Raw genomic sequence first — 26,081 nt, forward strand, 5'->3', positions numbered from 1 at the left:
TTTTTATTACAGTTATTTTCCTCAAAACCAACGGTAGAATACTTTCTACAAGAAACTTCACCGGAACACTTTCGTCTAAAATTTTGGAGGTTTTAGAGGTGTGTTCTGGAGGTCCAGACACCCTCCCGAAATACCTACTTATATGTAACTTTACCTAATTTTAGGGCAACGTTAAAAATTTTAATACCATTATTATTATTATTATTATTATTATTATTATTATTATTATTATTATTATTATTATTATTATTATTATTATTGAAAATTTAATACCTCAATATTACGTCCTATTGCAATGTAAATAAGCATATTGAAGTTGATAGAAAAAGAAAAAGAAAAAAGAATAAGATACTTTCGAAGGATTAGTGACCGAAAGGAAACAAGAGGAGAAAACGAAGGTGTCAGCTCCTGAAAAATATTAATATTCGAAACTTCGGATGCCTAAACAGAAACTAAGTAGGATTTGTCTTCATCACCATACATAGTAACACGCTTTCCTTGGATAAAAGACTTTGGATTATGTATGCGTTATATTGATATTTTAACAAAATATACATACCAATATAAAAGAGAATAGTTCCTATTTACAAATTTTTGTTGAAAGGATATATAGAACGTGTTGGGAATGGCGATCGAAAATATTATTATTTCTAGCAGTAAGAGTAATAGTGGAAGACGTTCGAAATAATTTTTCTGAAACAATATCGTTTCAGACACATTTATGAATCATACTAGGCCCTAAGCATGACCCTTAAGGGTTGTATTCATGAATTGTTTGCTAAACACTACGTTTTCACACAGTACGCAACGAGAATTAAGGTTGTAGACAGATATGTGACTTCATTTTACTAGTATTTCCCCTGTGAAGAAAGCCGTCTCCACTCTAACTTGTAAGACCGAGAGAAATTGAGTATTCATTTTATTAAACATCAGAAATATGAATATTCTTGTTGATAAAAACAACTTACCGCACCGAAAATCGAACCCGGGATCCCTGAATTACGAAACGAATGCTCACGCCACCACGCTAAGACTCCTCTCTTAACTAAGAATCAAAAAACACTAGTGTATGTAGCAAAGTTCACACGTTTACGATAACGACGAAACACAATGATTTTGCTCATGATAAAATACTATAGGCGAGAGATTTCAAATTTAAATTAAAAAACAAAAATAGACATATAGTGCCACAGACCACTTTCTTTTCTGATTCACCAAAAGTATCTCCGTAGCTTGTCCTTATTATACTTAGTAATACTCGTTTTACAGTTATTTCCAGTAACTTTGAACGACAGGGACACGAACACAGATACATCGAGGACATGTACAATTTCAAAGAATCTCCCACCGGGAATTGAAAACAGGACTGCAAGCACTGAACTATCTGAGGCAGTGATGGAGTGAGTCAATGAAAACTTGACCCAATACCCACCATGACTCACTGCCATGGCCCTCCACCAAACGTGTCCTACTCTGACACACAACCCACCATGACCCACTCAGACCAAGTGTTTCTGAACAAGTGTTTTTTTTACAGTATGAGGTTGTTAACCTCACCTAAACCTGCAAGCTGGAGGACCACTCCTTGTCGTCTGTCCGCGAGTGCTTATTCAGTATATTCGCAGCTAACCTCTATATGTAGAGGCCTTCTCCTCTATCCGCAACCTGAAGATGCGCCATGCCGTAGTGACAGGAACCCACATTACACGGTTTCAACAAACGCTCTCTTTTTAACTCCAAAACCAGTAATGGGCAAGTTGTACAGCCTGACTATTACTATTTGACCGGTACAAAATGCACACAATACGCGCTACGAATAAAAGAGTTACACAAAGTCTGCGCTAGTTTTCGGTTTCAATACAAATTAAGACTTCTACAATGTTAGATAAGATGTTTTACATCGATATCCTGTTGATACGGGTGATAGAAACATAGCTTGTACATTCAAAAAGCTGAGATCTAAGTAGTGACATTCTGCCGAAATCTTTGAGAGTGATTTACTTTTGTGTGTCGTTTTGTGATTTACGCTCTTTCAGCCAGTGTGAATTCTTTTCTATTGTTTAAAAGAATGGGTTACAGTGTAGAGGAGAGAGTTCACATTGTGGCAATATAGTACCAATTTTTGAAAACACTACCAATTTATAGCTTCATTAGCAGTGCAGCTCAAAGCATCGGTATACTGAAAATAGTCACTAAATGTCGAAACAAATAGTATTGTTATAAATAGACTCAAAAGAACTTTTCAATGGTGCATTACGTCATGTTTTAATTGAGAACAAATGAATGTTTGCCCTAGAAAATACGACTAAGGCGACACGCGTTATGATCATCGCAACAGAGCTTGCGGATGTTTCTGCTACTCTAGTGAGTAATAGAAATTACTGAACGGTTAATAGGAAACAAATGCCATTTTACAATTCAGTGTTACTACTATTATAAACGTTTCAAACGTAATTTCTGCCACAGTGTTGCGTACACTTTTCAAATGAATGATAACATCTTTGTAACAAGAATTAATTAAGAATTACACCATATGTTAGTTTACAGATGTTGCCATTTAACAATAAAGGACTTGTCACTACACCACCGGAAATAGGGCGACATGTCTAATGTTTCTCACAGTGCATCTTGCACATTGATTTCTCAGCACACTTAGTAATTGAGGCTATTCATAACTTTTACTAACGCTAAACATACTCTTGTTTGACAATTCCTGTGTTTAATGGGTAACATTTATGAACACGATTTCTTTTAATGTATTGGGCGAAATTTCAAAACAATCATATTTCTATAACTATTATCAAATATGTTTTCAAACGATATACTATTAGAGCCAGGTTGCCATTTACGAAAAACGAAGGTTACGCCACTAGATCGGAGAGAGTAGGGTAATGCGGCTGAATTTGCCACGATTATCCGTCCCCCTCAAAACTAAAGTTAACGAGTTTCGTGATTTTTCAAACAAACTCCTCTATTACGAGATACAGCGGTGGCGAATTTTAAATAATATATATGAGAGTTTGCTAATTTCTGTATTCTCACATATTATCTACTAGATAGCATTGACCTGATAGAATTTGACGAATAGGATTTCGACCGATGTGTCATAATCGTACGACAGTTGGAATATGGTTCTACACAAAATTGAATATGACGAATGCCTTGCCTCATATTACTAAAGCCAAAATTTGTATGTTCGTGAAACATTTTATATATTGCATTCAGCAAATGGTTTCTGTCAATACACTATTTTATGTGTGTTTTTATGCATAACAAAAGAAATAAATGTATAAACAATTCCATTTAAAACCCATAAATTATTTTTTGAATCCTTTTAAAGAACTATTATGATGGTTTCTATTAAGTGGAGTTAAGTATATTTTGTGAAATTCAGGACTTCCTTAGTCCCTCGAAAAGTGAGTAAAGGCCTGAGATGTTAGGCAACCCACATATAAGTACTGCAATTTGGGTTGTATAAGTTATACCAATAAGAAAAATATTTCATCTTTTATAATTCAACCATCATAGATGTTATAATTCGAGCTGAGTTAGTTTTATCTGGAGGCGAAAAATTGTGGAACAACATACACAAATTCATTCTCCTTATCTGGAACAAGGAAGAATTGCCACAAGAATAGAAAGAATCAATCATTGTTCCAATTCACAAGAAAGGCGACAAAACTGAGTGTAATAATTATCGAGGCGTTACTCTTCTGTCAACATCCTATAAAATCCTTTCAAATATTCTATTACCAAGATTGACCGCATACCCAGATGAACTTATTGGAGATTATCAGTGCGGATTTAGGCGAAACCGATCAACTATCGACCAAATATTTACAATTCGACAAATATTAAAAAAAAAGTGGGAATACAATACCCTTTACATCAACTATTTATTAATTTTAGAAAAGTTTACGACTGGGTTAGGAGAGGAACATTATACAACGTTCTTACAGAATCTGGAATACCGAGAAAGCTAATTAGATTAATAAAGATATGTTTAAATGAATCTCAAAGTAAAGTCCGGGTAGGAAAAGTTTTGTCCACGAGCTTTCACGTCGAAAATGACCTGAAACTAGGAGATGCGTTGTCGCCATTATTATTCAAATTTGTTCTGGAATACGCTATAAGGAAAATCAAAGATAGCAACTAGGGCCCAGACTTGAATGGTATTCACCAGGTTATCGCATATGCTGATGATGTAAATTTAATAGGGAATTATAGGAGAACAATAGAAATAAATGCAGAGATCTTATTAAGGGCTTGCAGGGACAAGGGTTTAGAAGTGAATGCAGATAAAACTAAATAGATGGAAGTTCGTCGGGACCTTAATACGTAAAATTGTGGATGCATTAAAATATTAAATAATAGTTTTGATAAAGTGGATACTTTCAAATAGCTACGATCAATATTAACAGACGAAAATCATATTCACGAATAAATTAAATGTCGACTAAAAGCAGGAAATCCGTGTTACTATTCGGTTCAAAATCTCCTGTTGTTGCGAATTCTGTCGAGGAATTTGAAGCTTAAAATATATAAAACGATAATCATGCCTGTTGGTCTGTATGGTTACGAAACATGGTCGCTTATTCTGAGGGAAGTACATAGACTGAAAGCATTTGAGAACAAGATCCTGAGACGAATATTCGGACCTAAAAGGAACGGGAATGGGGAATAGCGGAAACTTCATAACGAGGAACTACTTAATTTATACGGTTTCTCCAACATTGTTAGGGTCATCAAATCTAGGAGGCTTAGATGGGCAGGTTATGTAGCTAGAATGGAAGAAAGTAGAAACGCTTTCAAAGTGTTGACTGGAAGACCAATCAGAAAACGAACATTAGGAAGATCTAGGCGCAGATGGGAGAACAATATTAAGTTGGATCTCGCAGAGTTAGGAATACAAAGTAGAAACTGGATCCTATTAGCTAAGGATTAGAAGTCAGTATATAGCTTTTGTGAATGTGGCATTAAACCTACGGGTTCCATAGACCATAGAGTTAGTTAGTTAGTTAGTTCATGAGATAATTGACGACTTGTAAGATTATATGCTTTCCATATTAATTCCACGCATGAATAAAGAGAAACAGTACAGGCAAGGAGAATGGGATGGACCAAAATAACTGAGAATGCAAAACAAAATCAATATTAGAATCCTTTAACTATCCTTTATTCTGACGATATATTGCTGCAAGACAATCATCAAGTTTCATATAATGTAATTGCCGTATCCCATTACCTCCGAGATAATAATGTTCTGTTGAGGCCGGGAGATCTGCTCTGAGTGCCGTTCCATCCAAGAAGAAATATCCATCTATATGCTGCATTTTTTGTATCTCAGATAACCATAGCTGTTTTTCTTTCTTTCCTAAAAAAATCCAGAGATTATTACTGAGATTCTTCGGATATAGATATCAGAGCCACAAAGGTTAAACATGTAAGATTTTTTATATAGTTGAAACCCAATCTTCTGACCTATTGACAGTGTAGTAACAGTCATATGTTGTTCGTTCTACCAAATATTTTTGTTTCAAGCTTATGTAACCGCATTATTTAGAGTTGTCATCTAGCTCGTCTATCAATAACACAGATTTGCAATAAGTTATTTAGTGATACTGGAACTATTCACTTTGTAGCTCAGGCATTAGAAACACAGTCTTGCTAATTTCAATCAAGATTTATATTTCAATATTTATATGAGTAGTTTGAAATATCTGGATCCTATTAAATCAGCAGTTTTGGCAAGGTCATGGGTCAAAAAAATAGTCTTGAGAAAATCGAAAAACTGTTTAATTTTTGAAAATCCTGATAGATATGGAAAAAAGATCGACCTCTGTTTGAAAAAAGTAGTTTCTTGTGCGAAATAAACAACTTGTTGTGAGCATTTGATATTCCAAAGTAAATAAATAAAAAAAAATGGACTAAAGCCCTTTTCAAAACAAATGTGAAATAAGTGAACATTTAAGATATTGTTTTGTTCATACAGAATTTATTAGAGTCTTATGAATAGAATAAATGCAATAAAATGCATGTTGCAATGAGGAAATACGTAAATGTTATTCATAATCGCTTTCTTCTTCAACTTGTTTCGTTGTGGCCCAGTTGACAATATCTTGGTAGAACTTGGTCAGTTCCTCATGATCAGGAATGTACTTGAGGAGTTCCTTGATATCTGCTATCTTTTTAGCGTTGATTGGACGGTCTGAGAATAAGCTTTCTCTGTTGGTAACGGTGATATGACTTTCACAAATCTGTTGATCAGTTGAAATGAATGCTCTGTAAACTCATCGATAAACTCTTTTGCTTTCACAACTTTATGAGCCGATTGATAATATTCAAAGTAGGAGAACTGAGGCACACAAAAGTTAACCTTTTGATTTCTAGAAACTATTTTTTCCAATAAATCGATTGAAAGTTTTGCTTTCTTGTAATATATTGGCCACCGTTTCTTGTATGCTAGTGCAAAGTTCTTCCCAGCCGCTGTGACAACAAATCTTCCAACTGCAACTTGTGCTTGGGCAATCATTTTTGTATATTTTGTTGGGGTGTATATACGATCTGTTTTGTTCGTTTTTGTTTTGATAATGCCGAAGTCCCTGCCGGAAGGGAGAAATGAGTGTCCTCGCATTGGAAAATACGGAAAGTGTTTTGCCAGCGTAATTGACATGTTTGGTGCCTTTCACTTTAGGAGTTTTTCTTTGCTTGTTTGTATATTTCCCTATTTCTCACATCTTTTTTACGTTTTCTGGGAGACTGAGCAATACCATCTTCACTAGGCGACGCCATTTGGATATTGTCAATAGGGGCTACTACTTTGAAAAGAGCATCAGTCATTGACTCATGCCATTTTCATAACAAACACAGATCTGCCAATACCTATATCTTCTATTGTCATAAAAGTACTCATGACATTTTCAGTCTGGATGGTGTATCTAACTTCACAGAAAAAAATACTGTACTCAATGCAAAATTGAAATTTTCTGACTCATGAACTTTTCAAAATTACTGATTCAATTGTATTTAATCAAGTACATATGTTTAGCATGAAAATTATTATAACGGGTACAATGAAATATAGGAGTTAAGATGTTCAATATCACTCACAGTTCCTTTGGAATAACAAATAAACAACACAACGCTTTTTCTTAAGAATGGAAATAAATAACCCAATGATTTTCTTACAAGTTGCATATTATTTGGATAATAGGGACAAAATAAAATTGGAAATATAGTTTATTTGAAAGAAACTAATATTATTTTGGTTAGTTATTCATAGCTTATAGTTACTTATTTACTTATTTTTAACATTTAAAGTAGTGATGTGAATTTATGTGTGAAAATTGAAAGTCCATGTTTTCAGTAAACCTTCCATAGACAAATATAAGGCATGTAAAGTCGTAAATAATGTAGATACTAATATGCATTCTCGTTTCCAAATTTTCCGATGTCCAAACACTGTGTGTGCTGTGAATTAAACAAAACAGAAAATATAACTTTAATTTTAAAAAAAGTATTATTGAAAGTTTTTTCCTCTTAAAAGAAAGTGCAAACATGTTTGTCAATTTTTTAAATTTCATGCTTTCACATTGTACTATGTGAATAACTGCAAAAATGTAATATGAAAATACGTTTCTTCTCTTCCTGCATTGTATTTGTTGCAATTGAACTGCCAATCTGCACTATCCACTTTCCAATATATCTTTGGAAATAAGTAAACATCAGCAAGGTGAGATTTTCCTCATTCACACCAGGCAAATGCAGGGATGGTACTTCACATATAGATCCCAGACCGCTTTCTTCCTTCCCTTTCCTAGGATAGCGTGATTGCCGAGAGACGTCATCATTGACGGGCTAAGATGGCCATAGATGCCGAAAACTCAGAAATCTAATTTCTAAATTCTACCGTTTCATATTTTAAACTTCAAATTCTTCGACAAAATTCTTGATGACAAAAGAGTGTAGACTAAATACAAATAGAATTCCCTGCATTCAGCGGACATTTAATTTCTTTGTGGAAATATTTTGGTCTTAGATAATGTTCATCCTAGATATTTAAAAGGTTAAAGGTTAAAAGACTTTTTTCAAAAGTTCTACTTGATATTTTAACGTATTCATAATTTGCAGTATTACAGCCATTGTCCTTTCGAATTCTACTACTGTTTTTTTTTTTTTACATTTTTTCAAAATTGTTTTTATTTCTCTTGCAAGAAACAATGTTACTGTATTTATGGCATACATTCTCTGTATAGTCTACATGGAGTGGTAGACATAGATTAAGCATATATTAGAATAGAATACATGCATAAAAGCGTAATTACTTTAACGGTAAGTCATTGCTCATCGGAGATTGTTACAAGTTGATGCTTTGTCATTACTAATACTGAATTTTGGATTATTGACAAGAATCAAGAGTATATTTTTCTGAAAGAAATTGTCCTTTTTATTTTATTTGTAGATTTTTTGAATGAGGTCGTCACTTCATAAAGTAGTACTACAAGTTTAACTGCAAAGGTTGTGTACAAGAAAAGACAATAACTGTTTTAATTACGCGGTATGAAACAAAAAGTAAAGGATAGAATTTGGTTAATGTTTCATTTTCATTTGTATTAAAATTATAATTTAACATATTTAATATTCTTTCGATGATGTTTAGAATATGTTTTCGATATGTTTAGAAGATTTTTTCGAATTAAATCATATTTGTATATTTCAAAATTAAAGGCTTGAAATATAGAGTAATGAATAAACCGATTGAAGTTTGTTTAGATAATGTATTGCGCATGAAATTTTCACATCTTAATTACATACACAAAGATGTTCCTACAGATGTGAAACCTTTACGTTAGTTTGTAAGTAACAATACAATATGAGAACACCATTAACTGATTTTTTTTTATCAGGAGGCCATTGATCATCCTGTCTCTTAAACATCATTTCCATCAAAACCTCGTTTCTCTTATTTTGTTTCGGAATATTGACGGACACAAATAAATTGAAATGAGAAAATAATGTTGAAGAGTCTCTTGCTAAACCATTTTCAAACCATGATTTCGTGTTTACATGTATTATATCTGCGGAGATCACACAAGGATAAGCAGTTTCATTGTTTCTAATACTTGCATATAATAAAACGTTATTAAAAGTGAACAAGTTTAAAGACATGATTAAGTTATGTTTAATATTACTAAGTAGACTAAATTAAACATAGTGAATAATATAAGGGGTTAAGCTGGACTGTCATCATAGTATACTGGAGAATGGTAAATAAAAGCTCTCATTCAGTTTTGAGATACGAAGAAAGGCAGAAATCAGTGGCGTCGTTTCATATTTTTCTTGACGGATGGACGAGGTTCTTTATGGACTTAAGATTTTTTACGATTTTTGTTAGTTTATTAGTATACAACTGATTATATATATATATATATATATATATATATATATATATATATATATATATATATATATATATATATACCACTCAAGCTCAGAGAGGAAAGTTGCTCCCGCCTGCCCTCCACAAATGAAAACCCTGGCTGTTCTACTGTTTATTTAATTGGAACCAACACGACTTTTAGTTTAATTTGCCTTACCTTTGCCTTACTATGCTTCTTAGCCTTACTTCGTTGACTTTTCCATTACAAATTTCCAAATCATACTACAATGATTAAATAGCTTTGTGTTACTAGTGTAATTCTCAATAGAATCATATCAAAGATAAGAATTAAGGACGAGTATGTATTTATTTCTTTCCCAATATCATTCATCATTCACACGCACTAAGTTATAACATGTTATGCTTTTGAATATTGAGTACTTTACAGGTTTACAATCCAGTGTCTAAGCATGTTTTTTTCATAATTATTGTTCTTGTTTTTTAAGTATTCTTATTTCTTTCATTTATTGGTATTAATTGTTTTAACCATTTTTAGAATCAGATATTTTTATTTTCCTCTTTTCTTCCATGTCAAAGAATTTTTGTTTCCTTTTTTCTACGTATTTGCTTTGGAGTTGTGTTATAATTTATAATTTATAAGCCTAGACAATTACTTGTATCATAAGAGAAAAAGTGAGTTCAGAGCTGATATTCCTAATATATTCTTCTTCAATCAATCTAAAAACCGGGCCTGGCCAAATCCCGAAACGACTGCAGCAGGGTAATGCAGGCATTTGAAGGTTGTTAATTAATTCATGAAACTTGGAGCTTACAAAAAAAAAGAAAGAAAGAAAGAAAGAAAGAAAGAAAGAAAGAAAAGAAAAGAAAAGAAAAGAAAAGAAAAAAGAAAAAGAAAAACTGGGATTCAATGATGAAAAGACCAAGGAAAGCTTCGTACTGAACTCTTACAATTCAGCAATTGTAGTTGCGTTCTTGTGAAGTCAGAAGGAATTGGATGATTAAATGTGCATTTTTAGATCTTGTTTATTTCACACGTGCCACACTATTTTAAAAAGCTGATTTGTCTAGTCAATGATAAAAAAGTATCATTTTATCTATTCAGTGCAGGTTGTATCCAAAATTTCTTTCTCTCGTACTGTAGACCTTGCTGCTTTTGGTTGCACAAAACAACAAGTACTTGCAGGTATAAAACAAAAGTTTTACCCGTTGTTTATTGTACGTTGTTCACGTACGTGAGTCCATTGTTTATCAAGTAGCAATCATGAAAAAACTTTAGTATCCTAGCCCAAAGCTATCATCTGCTTTAGTAATTCAGAAATATATAACTCTGAACATATATAGCTATGAACATATTAAAATCTTCTGTCTTCTATAAATAGTGAATCTTCTTTAGATACAGGGTTAAACTTTTTGCTTACGAATCAGGAATACAAAGAAAGATTACGATATCCGGAAGGATTCTATTTCTTCAAAAGTACGAAAATTTATAGCTCGTGGTAGAATACTCACTTCTGATGCGAAGGGGCTCTGTTTCGGTCTACGAAAAAATAAGTTAACAGTAGGCAGTACTATTTTGTATGCATCCAACGTTTATGCATCCAACGTGGTTTAGTTTCCAGAAGTGTGAACAGAATCGTGTCAGTGGATTTAAGCATATCAATTTAAGAAGTTATTACGACGCCTTTCAGTTGCTTGTTCGTACTAAGACTGCTCTGAGGTTATTTATTGCTCTTGTGGAAATCTACTCAAACACTACGAAATAACTGTGTGGTTTACGCACAGTGTTAATTTCACGTTGTGTAAACTCATAGCAGGAGATAACGTAATTATGCATTGTGGACCAAATAAAATAAACTTCCTGAAAACCAGGATACATAGGCAGTTGTGCCATTACTAGTGGGAAAAAAGTAAAATAGTTACTCATTTTAGCCAGATGATTACGATTTTCTGGCCTTTGTTTCCTCTTATCTTCTCTCTCCTATATGTTTCACCTTAAGATCTGCCGAAGTCCAATTTTAATGCCAAGAGGGAAGTACATATTTCGTGCAGTGTTCAATTGTGATTGTTTTCTTTGCGCCCTTATGGAACACCTACTATTAACAACCAAGGGCGAAATCTATCATTACAACACACGAGTTTATACTGGATTACCTGATCCCATGAGATCGTGTGCAATTAATTACTCTAGCGGGAGACTACAAGGGAACTTCTCTCTTGAGTGTGTAAGAAGTGCACTATCCATGAAAGAACGATAGAGTAAATACTCTACTGCAAACAATATTCTTCCTGTACTTTTACGTCGAAAAGAAGTTTGAGGCAAAATATGTAATCGATGAACAAGATGTACTTGAGGCTTCCTGTAGAAGTACATAAATTATAGCTAATCACGAAGCTAGTTTATTTCAATTGAGGAATAACATTCTAAAGCAGAAGAGATCATCCTTAACAATACGGGAGACTGCCTATTTTGTATTCTAAAGCAATCGTAGGTTTACCTATTACGAACATTAAGAGCTCGTAGGAAACATAGTAACACTGAATACACAGTTAAAATAATCCTTAGATGACAGAGATTTGTGGACGTGCTTTGAATATAAGTAATATTTTTTATTTGTTCTAATATCCTGGGAAAGAGCACAGGACAGTCTCAGGTTTAATATTCAACCAAGGAATTTGCAGAGGACGAATGTTCGTTATATTATTCTAAATAAACGGTACGGACCTACTGAAGTTATATTTTCTGAGCTGCGATTCGTTATATGGTTGAAATCTACCCTTAAACGAAAATTTTGATGTGTATGTTATCACATGTATGTGATGTGTATTTTTTTTAAAAAGTACAACATATTTTCTGGATTTATTTAAGAGAAAAGAATTATAATTTATTCTAGTATCAGTAATGATACATTGATATAAGAATCACGGAGATCACAGTTTAAATGTTGTCCCGAAAATGAACTTCCATTTAACGGTAAATAGATATGTTTAAAATAAGGAGAAAAATAAAAAAAATCTATCTTTGTAGTTCCCTGAAAACGTTTACATCTATCTATCTATATTTGCGATACGTAAATGATTTTCCAACTTCTCTGTTTAGGTGTGCACTTATGAAACTCATCCTCGTAAGTAAATTACTGATTCTGATTTTGAGACGAATAATGTATATTGAGGAACGCTTAACAAAAGTTGTGGACTTATATGTGAAGTATACTAACAAACGTCTCCTTGACAGATTTCGGCGGAACATGAAATTTGGAATTAATTAGGAAATTATGTGCGGTCACTTAGGTTCAGTGTTGAATTCAGACATTTTCACCCGGGGGAATGTGAACTCCTCGGGGAAGGGGGGGGGGGTGGCACTCTCGTAGATATGAGTGATGTCGACAGACCAGCCGCGAAAGGTGAGAAAATTTTACAAAGTAAACCCTACTTTTCCTTGATTTTGAGCACTTTTTATTACTTGTTTCCTTTCATTTTATATACTGTATGTGCACATGTGTTTCATTCCTTTCTTTTTTCTTTCCTTCTTTTCTTTTCTTTTTCCCTCCCGAATTTTTCATCCCTTACTTCAGCGCCCGGGGCCGTTGCCCCGCTTACCCCTCCCCCATGGCACGGCACTGAGCTGAATCGTCACCTTCAATAGCAATCTTTCACTTATATACTACTATTATATTGATAAATTCTATATAATTCTCTAACCCAGTAGGTATAACTGTTCCTCCCTGATCCCTCTAAATGACGCCCTCTGAATCTCATCCTTTAACCGACTTATTTTTAGTTAAAGAAAGATGTGTTTACTTTAACAATCATAAAACACATTTACTTCTGATACTTTCGATGCGAGAAATGGGATTTAGGCGCTCTATTTCAAATAATGCAAGAACTGTACATTTTCAGGAACTGAAGTCTGCTGATATCACAGATCATATGGAAAGATCGATCTACCCTACCTTTCCTTTCGTATCTCAATCTGTGCTAGTGCTACCTACTAATATACATATAATCAGTGGCGTATTTAGGAGGGCTTCCGAGCTTAAGCCCTCCCCCCCCGAAATCTTACTTACTATAGTAAAGTATATGAAATATCTTGCAGAATTTTCACATTTTGAGGCAAAGCCCCCAGAAAGTTAGCAAAGCCCTCCCCGAAACAAAATCGTAAATACGCCACTGCATATAATATAGGGCGAGAGTATAGTACCTACTAAAATACAAACCTTTCTTCAACAGTTGACAATTTCATGTTCTGTCACACTCGGTCATAGCCTTAAGAAATACAGGTTTTATTGACTATTTTGGTATTCTATCTTATATTTTGCATGTTTAATATTTATATAGAATGGGTCTGCGTCATTTATATGTATATTGAGAGATCGGATTTCGTCTGCACGTGCACGGAAAGAAAAAAAATAATTGGATGAAGTAACTTATACATTTTGTGACTGAAATTTTGGGAGTTTCTCCGGGGGGATATTCCCCCCGGACTACCCCCTGAATTCATCCCTGCTTAGGTTTCGAGACAAATCCTTCGGAAAAAATACAAATTTCCTGATTGTAAAACGCACCTCGGTGAAGGATGCAATCACATTACAAATATTATAATGTGATATATGGAAAACTATTACTTATTGTCAAAAATTTCAGTTATCTTATGTTCAAACCAGGAGTATGATTCCGAACTATGATATGCAATAACGTTCTTTGCAAATAATAGTTGCAAATCAGAGTGGTGATTGTTCACATTCTCCTTTCAAACTATTATTTACAGAAAACATTAGTTTACACCATTTGGTGGAATCTTTGCTCTGGTATGAACACAAGGTACATTAACAAAAAGGCAATTACAATTATTCTCGTAGAAAGTAGCGTGGTTTGCAGTTTTTACAATGCCATTTGTGCTCAAATGAGAATGGTTGCTATTCTGGTTTACAACTATTATTTGCAGCAAACACTAGTGTACATCATACGCTAGAATCAGCTCCTTAGCATGAACATAAGGTATCTAAAATCTTTCAGCAATTACTGACGGTTTTCCATATACCCCATTATAAGTTTGCAATAATTTAGTCCTCTTTACCACAACCCGGATATTTATACTTTTTCCACAGGAGATATCCTAACATAAATGACCTAATTCTTGAATTAATTCAAAATTTCATTTTCCGCCTAAAACCATCAAGGGGACCTTTACTAATACTATTGTGGAGAACTGTTTGTTACTATTTTATATGAGTAATTTACCCTCGTTTCAGGAAGTCAAAAAAGAGTAACAAGAAAAATTCCTAAAACCTTATGAATAAAGCAACTTTTTCGGTCTAATATGTCAACAAAAACTATAATTTAAGACAAAATTATGCTCTATTATTCTAAATAAAGGAAAAAGGAAGATACAGCCTCAGCACATACTGCAGGAAAAACTGGAAATAAACAACAACAGAGAAAAGAACATAAACAACAAAAGTTTCTCATTTTGAAAAGAATCATAGTACTTACGTCATTATTAGTGGGGAAACTATTAATCACAAAGAAATACCTTTTCTGCACTCTATAACCACTTTATTTTATTTATTTTAAGAAACTACATCAATACGGCTATAATTTAGTCTCCGCAGTAAATCACTAAAATACGGAAGAAGAACAAAACAATTAAAGAAGGCTAGACAAAGTCCAATATCAATACAAACAACATGTGATGGAATTTCGGATAATATCTACGAAGGTAGTTGAATAAGACGTAACACTATGAGAAAGATTTCTGCGGAGCTCATCGAAGAAAACTATTGTATAGAAGAACATGATGCATGTAAATTATCTCAACTTGGTTTTGTACTAACAAGGAACGGACATGAATCTGTCATCCGGACATCCGAATCAAACCTAGTAAATTCGATAAACATAACAAAGATATGTTTATGCAGAAAAAAATAGGTGTCATGGACAACGGAGTAAGCCCCTGGGGTCCATTAACCCATTTAGTATAAAAAAAATCGTAGACTCGCAGTGAAGTAGCTATTACATCAACACTGTTCATTGGAAAATCATGGTTTATAGTTCATTCTCTTCAGCATAAAACAAGCTTTCCAGAGGTGCTATTTATGGGAGTTCATAATGTACTTGAACTGGGAAAATTGGGAGAATGTCGGGAAAATTCCCTCCAAAAATCCCTTCCATCAACTTTGGGCCCTTTTGGAGTGGCCTCGAGTAAAAGCACACAATCCAAATGTTCTCGAAAAATATTACAAGGGATAACAAATGACTGTACCAAATTTTGTATTGCTAGACAGAATAAGTATGAGGGAAAAATGTGTATTGATATACAAAAGTTTTCCTCATATCTATTTCGTATATTACAATTTTTGTGGTCAAAATAAAAGCAAATACAAGACAGAAACATTGGGCAAATAGGAAAGAGAGAGGAGTTCGTTTTCAATTGACACAATTAATAAATACATTATATTGAACTGAATTTGGAAAAAGGAACTGGTAAATGTACCATTACACTATTAATATGTTTGTTCATAATGATATTCCGGGCAGTAAATTCTCTTATTCAGAGTTATTGCTAATATCAAAGATTTCTCTACATAAGTTGTAAAAAAAAAAAGACCTCGCGCATCACATACTTGAGCAATCGTAGTATGGTCAGTCACCACTCAATACTGTAAAAAGTCAATATTGTAACACTGAATTTGATATTTCTCAGCAAGACGATAGAGTTGTATGTCTGTAACAACATTAAACAAAGTGATGATATGACTAACTGCAAAGCAGGACGACTTAGGTTTGCAACAAATTTCATCTCTATATACATATTTTTATGTATGCCGGGATAAAGTACTTTCTTTTTCTTCCATTCATTTCTTTTTTCCTTGTTTATATTATTACTGAACTAACAACTTCCGTCATTGCGTAAGTGTGAATTGGTAGGCACGCTAATCTTACTTATTTGGTACACTCATGTCCAAAATAATTGTCGCATATCTATAACTGTCTTCTTGTAAGAATATAATTTTATAATGATTTTGCAGGATACTTTTAATACTGATACTATGTGCATAATCGGGAAATGTATATTTGTGGTAAATTTCATAGGAAAAGAATTATAAATACGAAAATTAGAATGAGTACAACAAAATATTGCTAAATAGACAACAAAGTTTTATTTTCGTTTTATTGTTCTTATTTACTGGTCTTTTGACATGAAATTTACCACACACATGTCTCTGCCGATTATACACATTCTAACATTATAAGAAATACCAGGATAATTCGTTACCAAATTATATTCCTACAACAACATATATGTAGACATGCGACAATAATTTTGGACATGGGTGTACATAGAAGTCATGAAGCACTAATTCCTTACATCGACAACTTTGAGCCATTACAAGGTTTCCTGTGTTTTTATCTTGCTCGAATAAAACATTGTTAGAAGTATATCTTTTATCAGAAATATTACTTTTAAGAGATTATTTTGAGGAAATTGTTCTTGTATCGAGTGAAAGTTCTTTCTTCCCTCTGTTGATAACTTCCTTAACTTGTAGAAGCTCGCGTTTTTGTACCTGTACCATATTCTCATAAGAAGAGCAAGAAGAAATGTTTTAGTGTCGTAAAATCGAGGTCTTCCAGTTGCGAAAGGAAAACGTCTCATGGCACTTGGGTTGAAATCGTTCATTTCCGCTAGGTTGCATGTTCCCTTAATAGTTCTATAACGACTCGGTAATCTATAAATTGTGTGACCAGCTTACAAAATGGACTTTGTATTTATCTTGCCGGAACTCGAATTCTTCGCAATGTTTATTATTGGAGTGTTTATGTGGTAATTTTCCGATTCATATATTTCTTTCCTCTGTCATATGTTTGTGAAGATAAACCAAATTACTTTCTTGGTTCTTTTTATGTGAGAGGAAACACGAAAGAGATTGGACTTCAGATGTTGCAAAGTGTATTAATCTTAATGCTATTATGCCACTACTGGTCATAAACTAAAACATTTCCATGGATTAAATTCCGTATTTTACTGTCTCGTTCTTAGAAGGAGATTTCTCCTATCACACAAAACTTGCGATTCTCTACCTTTCTAATTTCCTCACGCTTTGCATTATATTCCATTTCTTAACATAGCAAAGATACGTTTTTACTATGTGTTCTTTTTAAATATTTTATATCCTTATACAACACTAATGCTACAACGGATAGAATCTAGCATTAACATGATCTCTGAATCCGGTACGATCATGACTTGAATCTGGTACAGTTGGCGTAGACCATCTTCTAAGATGAAACCGCACATTATAGACTGTACCCCAGAATACTATCAGTATTCGACTCAATTTCCGCGGTAACTTCACATAGTTTAGACCTGATCCTTAGTTAGTAGACCTTCACTAAATGTCGGTAATTAAAGGGTCGATGTTAAATTTCAAACAATAAACAATGATACATAAGAATTATTTCATCAGTCTCTTAGAAGTACATTCGGGAAGTGTCCTCTCGAGATTCATGTAAAATTGATTCTGGCGCAAAGTTCTCCGCAGCCCAATGTGTATTGTACTAATTTTAGCGGCCCATACTTGTAATTTGCTAATTTATGGGCCTCCATATATCCGGAATTCAATCATACTCTACTATAACGCTCAGACACAAAATTGCTTTTAGTTTCTTTAGATGTAACTAGACATGAATGTGGGCATATGCAAAACAAATTGGATCAAATACTGCTTCTCTGACACATGTTACCCACTCTGTCCGCCATCTTGGATTCAACTTTCAGTTGTTCAAAAGGGAATAGGTTCAAGTGATACATCAAATTCATGTACAATTTTCTCGGAAATTTATTGGTGTATTGAGTTTTACCCTAGCTTGTACCATTTGGAAGGTATGTTTGAAAGGAAATTTGTTTTGCATGTGCCCACTTCATGTCCAGTTACATCTAAAGAAAAATTAAAGGCAATTTTATGTGTGAGTAGTATAGTAGCGTGTCATTTAATTCAGGATATGTGAAGGCCTATAAATATGCAAATTACCCGTGCGGGATACTAAGATTAGTACAATAGACATTGTGCTGCGGAGAACTTTGCATTTGAATCAATTTTAGATGAATCCCGAAGGAACACTTCGCGAATTTGCCTTGTTAGATAATTTTATCTAGGAATTAACAATATAAGATTTTCTTTCTAAATGCTCAATTTTTATTACTGGATTTATTTCTCATTCGTTCTTCATGTCTTACTAATAATATTGTAACTTGTAGTGATATTGTTACGTTGCTCCAATGGTGATTTTGTTGTCAATTGAGTATATTTTCTCTGATCCATTTCTTTCGTCTATTTGGTATTCATGACCTCAATTAATGTACCTTAAAAAATGAAAATGCAATAATTTGGTGTTCATTCATTCCTTCACTCAATTATTACTGTAAAAAAGAAGAGAGAGGTTTAGTAACATGTCAATATACATTTCTACATAGAGTACATATATAAGTGAACGTAATGTTGAAACATTCATAATGTTAATATTGTTACTGATGGCAAACTCGAAGAGTGCCGTAAACTATGTTGTTTCTTCCTCTTAAATTACAAAGCCAGTTTCACTTCTCTTTCCGTCTGAAATGAATTTTCTGTTTGTAGAAAGAAGACGTGATTAGAAATCTATTTGGCATAATTTCAGATTTTTTTAAAAAAAATGAGGTTTTAAGAAGTTTTCATGGCTTCTCAAATGCAAGAGCAAGTACGACATCTGGAATATAGAGCTTTTCTCCACAAATAAACTCTATTCACTATCTACATCTTTAGCTTTCACTTTTCCTTTTGTAAGACGCTGAGATTAATGGAAATAACTTATTTGCATGCAAAAGGACTTGCTAGACGATGAAATCTAGGCATTTTCAAAGCACAAATTATTTCCTTGTGTGCCTTATGCACGATGAAAGTTCATACTCAGCTAGCGTTAAACTTTATCATATACTACGAAATGTATTCAACCTACCTAAATATGTATGATTCTTTTCATTGTATTTGATAAACAAAAATTTCAAAAAAATTGTTAGTGTCGAGGCTTATCTCTATTCTCATTTAGTGCATCAAATGGAGGTTTTAAGCAGAGAAATCTGTTAACACATTTTTGCACACACACACACACATACGTTTTCCGTTTTTTATCCTCTTCAGTTTGATGTAGTAACACGTTCATCTGGATCTGAGAAAAAAGTAATGAAGAGAAATAGCAGAAAATGTTTATTTTCTTTTAAAAAAATAATTCCCCATGTTTATGCTCTTTAGGATGAAAATAAGACGGATGATTAATCAAAGCGTAAGATTAAGAAAGAATTAATAGAATAGAATGTAAGATGAAACACAAGATCTCCGGCAAAACCCACAGATATGATGTCCACCATAAACACAGACAGCGTGGAATCAAACCTCCCACCTGAGCTGAACGCTCTTTTACTAAGTCACGATGTCCTCAATGACGAATAGACTTAGAAAACTGACCTCTACAGACAAATAATAAATGGTTACTAGGAGCTGGGAATTTCAATGGTCTATGATTCGATAACAATCCAAGTGAATTTGTAAGGAACAACATTATGTCCATGAGCTTTCCTCGGGATTCCTCTGTTATCATCCACATTCTAAATACACAATTATTCCAAAATTATTAACTTGCATTTAAATTTGCTTACTTCAATTTCCAGGGTATTACGGTGAGACGTTATACGTATTAAATATTTCATAACTATTCATTTATTATTTCTTATCGGCTTCAAGTAACTCATCCTCTGTTTACTGCGATTTTCAGAAAACGTTCCCGTTGTTTGATATGCTTCTCAGGCAAAACTAAATGAAATCTTCACGTTTCACGTCCCACGGTTATGCCGACTAGACTAAAGGAGACGACGATGGTGAGAAATGAATGAAATGGTGGAATGAAAAAGTGGGAGGAAACGGAAGAACCTCGAGACAATGCACGCACATGGGATTTGTCCACCACAAAATTCGCTTGGCGCGAGCTGGGGTCGAACCAAGGACCCCATGCAGAAGAGCTGAGCGCTCTACCACTGAGCTACCGCGACCCCACTTCGCAGACAAACAAAATAATATTTATTTATGTATTTATTTTTCACTGTATTTAATACAACAAATATAGTAAACACTCCTGTTTATGACGTCCAGTAAAAGTTACAACACGAATTTTCCTTTCATGTCTTTGATTATATTCTCAAAGGTTTGTTTTATATGCATCAAACAGAGTGCACCCCGTATTTTCCATAAGCCATAGTTAATCATTCGTTTGTACACAGTAACTATCCTTAAATCTGAAAACAGTCTATTAGGTAGCACACAGTGTACTGTGCAGTAGTTCTTCATTATAATTAATTTGCTTTCTTTTCATCTACGGTAGAAACGCAATTTCCAGGAAACTACTTTGATTTCACAAACACTATTAAAATGTCTGCCAGCGAAAGAATAAATCTCAGTAAACACCGGAAACATCTTATTGCGAGAAATGTGTGTACTGTACCTCTACTTTGGAGAAACAAAATGTTATTTCAGTTCATATCTATATCATAGGAAATTTTCAGGATTATTAAAATGTGTCAAATATTTTATAAATGACAGTTGTGTGGCAGAAACATATGAAGTATACGAGGTTTGTTCTTTCAGCGAAAGATTTACATATTATCATGTTTTTTTGGTTAGTTGAGAACTAGATATATATTATTATAAAATACTACCTTTAACTATAATAACTTAGAATAGATATGCAACCTTGCCTAAACGGAAGTACTCACATACAATTTATTTATATTTAGATCATTTAGTGATTGAATAATAGATTATCTATATGTTTCGTCTATAGAATAAACAAATGCGTGTTTGATGCATATCAGATGCATCCATACCTCATCAAATAAATGCATGTTGTCTCGATTTAATATATTAATATATTCTTCTTCTTGTTCACCTCAACCATAGGTTCCTGGCCCACATGGACACTTTAAAACTTTTCTCTCTCTTGGGAGAGCTGTTTTATACTCTGATAAGGTCTCTTCTTCATAACTACATCTAGATATTCTATTCTTGGTGTTCTTCTTCCTGGTTTTCCTTCTGCCTTTCCGTCTATTAACACGGTGATCCAATCGGAGTGCCGAATAAGATGGCCAAGCATGCTGTTTCTTCTTTTTCCTATTATCTTCATTAATATATTAATATTATAAAAATGTATTCTGAGTTTATAGAAGTAATATTATTTTTGTACAGAATAAAATAATTGCTTTTAATTTGGACGTGATATATTTGAAAATGTTACAATTGATATTTATCTTGTTAACATTTAGTTACTTGCCCTGTATTCCAAAATCATACATTGATAAATAAGCTAATAAATGGTATTTTAATACACTAATATATTTGCCGTCAAAGAGCTACTTACGAATCAATCGAGGAGATGTATCTTATTGGACATCCTATAATAATGTTAACTAATGAAAGAGTTTGTTACACGTTGATATTTTCTATTCACCTCTGTAAAGAAATTCCGTAGTTAAGCTACCGCGTGTGTTTCAGAGAACGGAACATTTATTTTCTTCCGCTTATAGACTAAATCAATAGAAGAACGTGTAAAGTGACCTTGGTAATTTTTCTACCGTGACAGCAAGACTTGAAGAAGGCTACGTAATTTGTTATGGGATTCCAATTCAAATACATACAGAGTAAATGTAAAGTAATACTTCGCTGGCCGTTACAAGTATTTTGTTCGTTTAGGAGTATAAAAACAAGTTTTTTTTTTTTTTTTGCTGTTTTGAAACTTATAGATAATAACGTATTTTTAGCAAAAATTGTGCCCCAAAATATATGATGTCATTCCTTTGCTTTCGTGCTTTCAATCTCAAGCCCGAGTAGCACTCGAGGTATCCCTTTAACGCAAACGGATGAAGCCCTATTCCAGCTCGGGTATTCTCTCAGATAACTTCCGCTAGTACTGGTCGGTTCTGTATTTCTAGAAAACATTGCTCCTAAAAGAAAATATTGTTTGCTTGACGTTTAGAGATAACATTGTATGCTGAAATTTTGTTATTTTGCTAATAATAAATGTTGTGTGCTGAGGTCGTTTTACTTTTTCCTGTAGAAATGCATGAAGAAATAGAATAGATGAAGAACAAACAGCAACATTGTAGCAGTTACACTCAACAGTACTAATAAAAATTGTATTAATCTTAAAATAGACTGTTTAAAGTTTTATTTGTCATGTATTTCACATGTTAAAATGCACTAAACAAATAGAAAGCAAGAATTTGACATAGCTATATAAACTTAGCAGCGAAAATGTTAAAAATAAGAATCTATAAGTGAGAACAGAAAATTTAATGGCAATTTATTGAAGAAAGCCAAAAGAGCTTCTGCGTTTGCACACGTGCATTACTTGTTAGAATATATAAAACCTGGATCTACACTTTAAGATGGAATCGGAACCAATGCGCTCAAATTTTCGTGCTCTCCCACCTGCAATCAAACCTGGAACTAAAGGTAATGCGCTAGATATTAAACTAACGGCGAGGGCACATATATTAGTGTTGTGTACAGGATTGTTAATGGTAACGAAACCCATAGACTAAATGGGTTTATTGGCTGTGGATTCCGGAACTAAACCTAATTTACAAAAATAAAACTATTCCGGGGAGGTACCAAAAGGGAATTTTAGGTAAAAACGGTTTGAATCCGGTACCGGAACAAATTTTCCGAAAAGATCTATTCCGGGCTCGGAACTGAAATTAGTTTCCTGTGGAAATCGATTCTGGTTTCGTGAATGTGAATTTTTGGGAGAAACGTTCATTGAGTTCGTTACGGGAACATACATTGAAATGGAAACGAAATTGCAGAGAAAAAAGAAACAAATTTTTTAACAAACTGATGTTTCGTTACTGTAGATGGTTTCCTAGAGTTATCATTTCATAGATATTGAACATCATTTACAATTTATAACGACCTTGAGCTAACGCTGATGATGAAACTCTTTCTAAACATAATTCAACGTGACTTTGGTTTCTGGTTTCGTGAACCTAACCGACATATCAAAGTGTATTTACGTTTTAGACGGACAATTCGGTGTAAAGACATTTGGGATCAGGTCTATTCCTTCCATTGAGGTTTCAATTTCTCAGTGGGATATCGACGTATTTGATTATCGGACCGCAACAGTAGTAGGCAGGTTTTGTCTCCTTGGGTCGTGTTTAGAGTCTTGGCCCGGTAAATTCGCCTGTATGTTTCTATTAGAACGTTGCAACTTCCGTTAAAACATTACCAATTCCGTTACAATTAACAACCTTGCTGCACGATAACGTTAAGAAATCAAATTTCAATTAAACTTAATATCTGTTTTCTCTCAAATTTCTCAGCCAGGCCTATTGCTTTAAGTTGCAATCAATCAAGGACAAGGAGTTAAATCAACACCTATTTAATTTAGAAATTTACGTTTTACTCATTGTAACTTAATTGATAGTTGCAGAAAGAAATTTTTATTTTATTTAGTTTTGAGGTATTAAAGAAAAAAAAACATTTAAATCTACTCAGTACGCGCTTTTCTGCATTCAACCAATAATTCATAAAAGTGTGATTGATCTTTCTGCAAACATCGATTCAACTAATTACCCTCCATAATCCATGTAAAAATTATACGTTTTTGATGTTGGGCTCGCTTCTATATGAATCACTTTTGTTGCAGATTTAAGAAATTTAGTACCATAGATATACGTAAAAGTTCAAAATATATTCTTTTCATTCTGCTACATTTTTGTGCTTTGCTGTTTTCTATCTTTAATTACAATACACACACACACACACACACACACACATATATATATATATATATATATATATATATATATATATATATATATATATATATATATATATATATATATATATATATACACTGAGGATTAACATTTTTAATCCCTAAAAGTATTCCCTGGTTTCACAACAACAGTTCCCTTTTTGGTAAAGTCAAGTTACTTTTTGCTTTCTTTTTTAATGAATAACAATAACAAATAACATTTTGCATTCTATTCTTTCAAAGCGATCTGCCAGCGTGTTGAGATTAAAATATACAAAACAAGTCAGATTACAAAACTTACAGAGATTACTCTGATGGTCAAAAATCAGGATTAAGACACTAAATCAAAATTGTTTTGGTTTCTCCTTTTATTCCCGCTACACCTTCACATCTTTTATACTTCACCATATTGCATCTATGTGCTGAACTCCTCTGCAATAAATAACTGACAGTTATAAGACTAACTAAACAGCACACATAATTTTCCGTAACAATACTGATGACACAGAAGTAACTTATAATGGTTTCTTGATTATAAACAAATAATTATAATATTTTTTAAACAATGTATATATTTTGCTTTTAATGTCTATATTATTATACGTATCTCATCGTTAGTAACATATTATACCTCCAAGAATTCCGCTCAGTCTTCGTGGAAAACAAACAACTGTGCATCCTTTCACTTCTTCCTATCCAACTCAAGTTTCAGTCTTAATTCTTTTGTTTCTCTAACGGTCTCTCGTCTTTCTTCGGAAACTCAATTTCCATATTCTTGGGCTTTTATGAAAACTTGAAGTTTTATTTTCCTTCTGCGTGAACTGATTTCTTCTCTTCATGTTTTTACAGCTGCTTCAAATAAACTTCTAGCATCTCCTTCTTCAAACTCGTTAGCTATTCTCCATTTCGTATCTCAATCCTCTCTCTTGTACAAAACCCTTCTCTGAAATACCGCGTGTAATCTTATGTTTAACATCGTTTTCATCTTTTTTTCTTTTCCATATTGGCTTCATTATTCTCAAGGTTCTTGATTAGCATTCATCTGTACTGTAATGATATCATCTTATATTTACCGGTATATTGATTCCTTCTTCTGTTACCACTATTTATTTGGTCTAGGAATTAATTCGTGCGGGTGGACAAGAGATGGCGCAACGAACGGAGCGTCCCACAGTTCCGTGTATCCACACATGTGTTGCAAACCCCTGTCATCGCGTATCGTTCGTAGTATAGGGCAGTGGATTAAAGCGTCAACAACACCAGTTTGTAGTTAAGTGAACATGGCGCAATTTGTGCCTGATAAAGTGTTTTTGCGGGGTGTCCTGCTGCATTACTTTAACATGCAGAAAAGTGCGACTGAAAGTCATCGTATTTTGGTGGAAGTGTATGGTGACCATGCTCTAGCTGAGCGAACGTGTCAGAAGTGGTTTGCACGGTTTAGAAGTGGTGATTTCGGCTTGGCAGACCAAGAGCGAGCTGGACAGCCAAAAAAATTTCAAGACGAAGAATTGACAGCATTGCTCGAGCAGGATTCGTGTCAAACGCAGGAACAACTTGCAGCAGCATTAGGCGTTGATCAAACAACAGTCTCCAAACGCTTGAAAGCCATGGGAATGATTCAAAAGATGTCACATTGGGTTCCACATGAATTGAAAGACAGAGACGTTGAAAGACGAAAAACCATTTGCGAATTGCTGCTTCAACGACAGAGCAGAAAGGGGTTTCTGCATCGAATTATTACGGGTGATGAGAAGTGGATCCATTACGAGAACCCTAAACGAAAAAAGGCCTGGGTGAAACCAGGTGAACCAGGTCCATCACAACCAAAACGAGATATTCACTGTGC

The 26,081-nt window shown here is 33.7% G+C and overlaps 1 protein-coding gene across 7 annotated transcripts in view; it reads left to right on the plus strand.

The window, feature by feature from the left end:
• dysc (whirlin protein dyschronic) overlaps positions 1-26,081 on the plus strand; it is a 708,896-nt gene that overhangs the window by 272,653 nt on the left and 410,162 nt on the right. The window lies entirely within an intron of this gene.

The sequence above is a fragment of the Thermobia domestica genome, chromosome 2, assembly GCF_964235325.1.
Source record: "Thermobia domestica chromosome 2, izTheDome1.hap1.1, whole genome shotgun sequence".
Lineage (NCBI taxonomy): Eukaryota > Metazoa > Arthropoda > Insecta > Zygentoma > Lepismatidae > Thermobia > Thermobia domestica.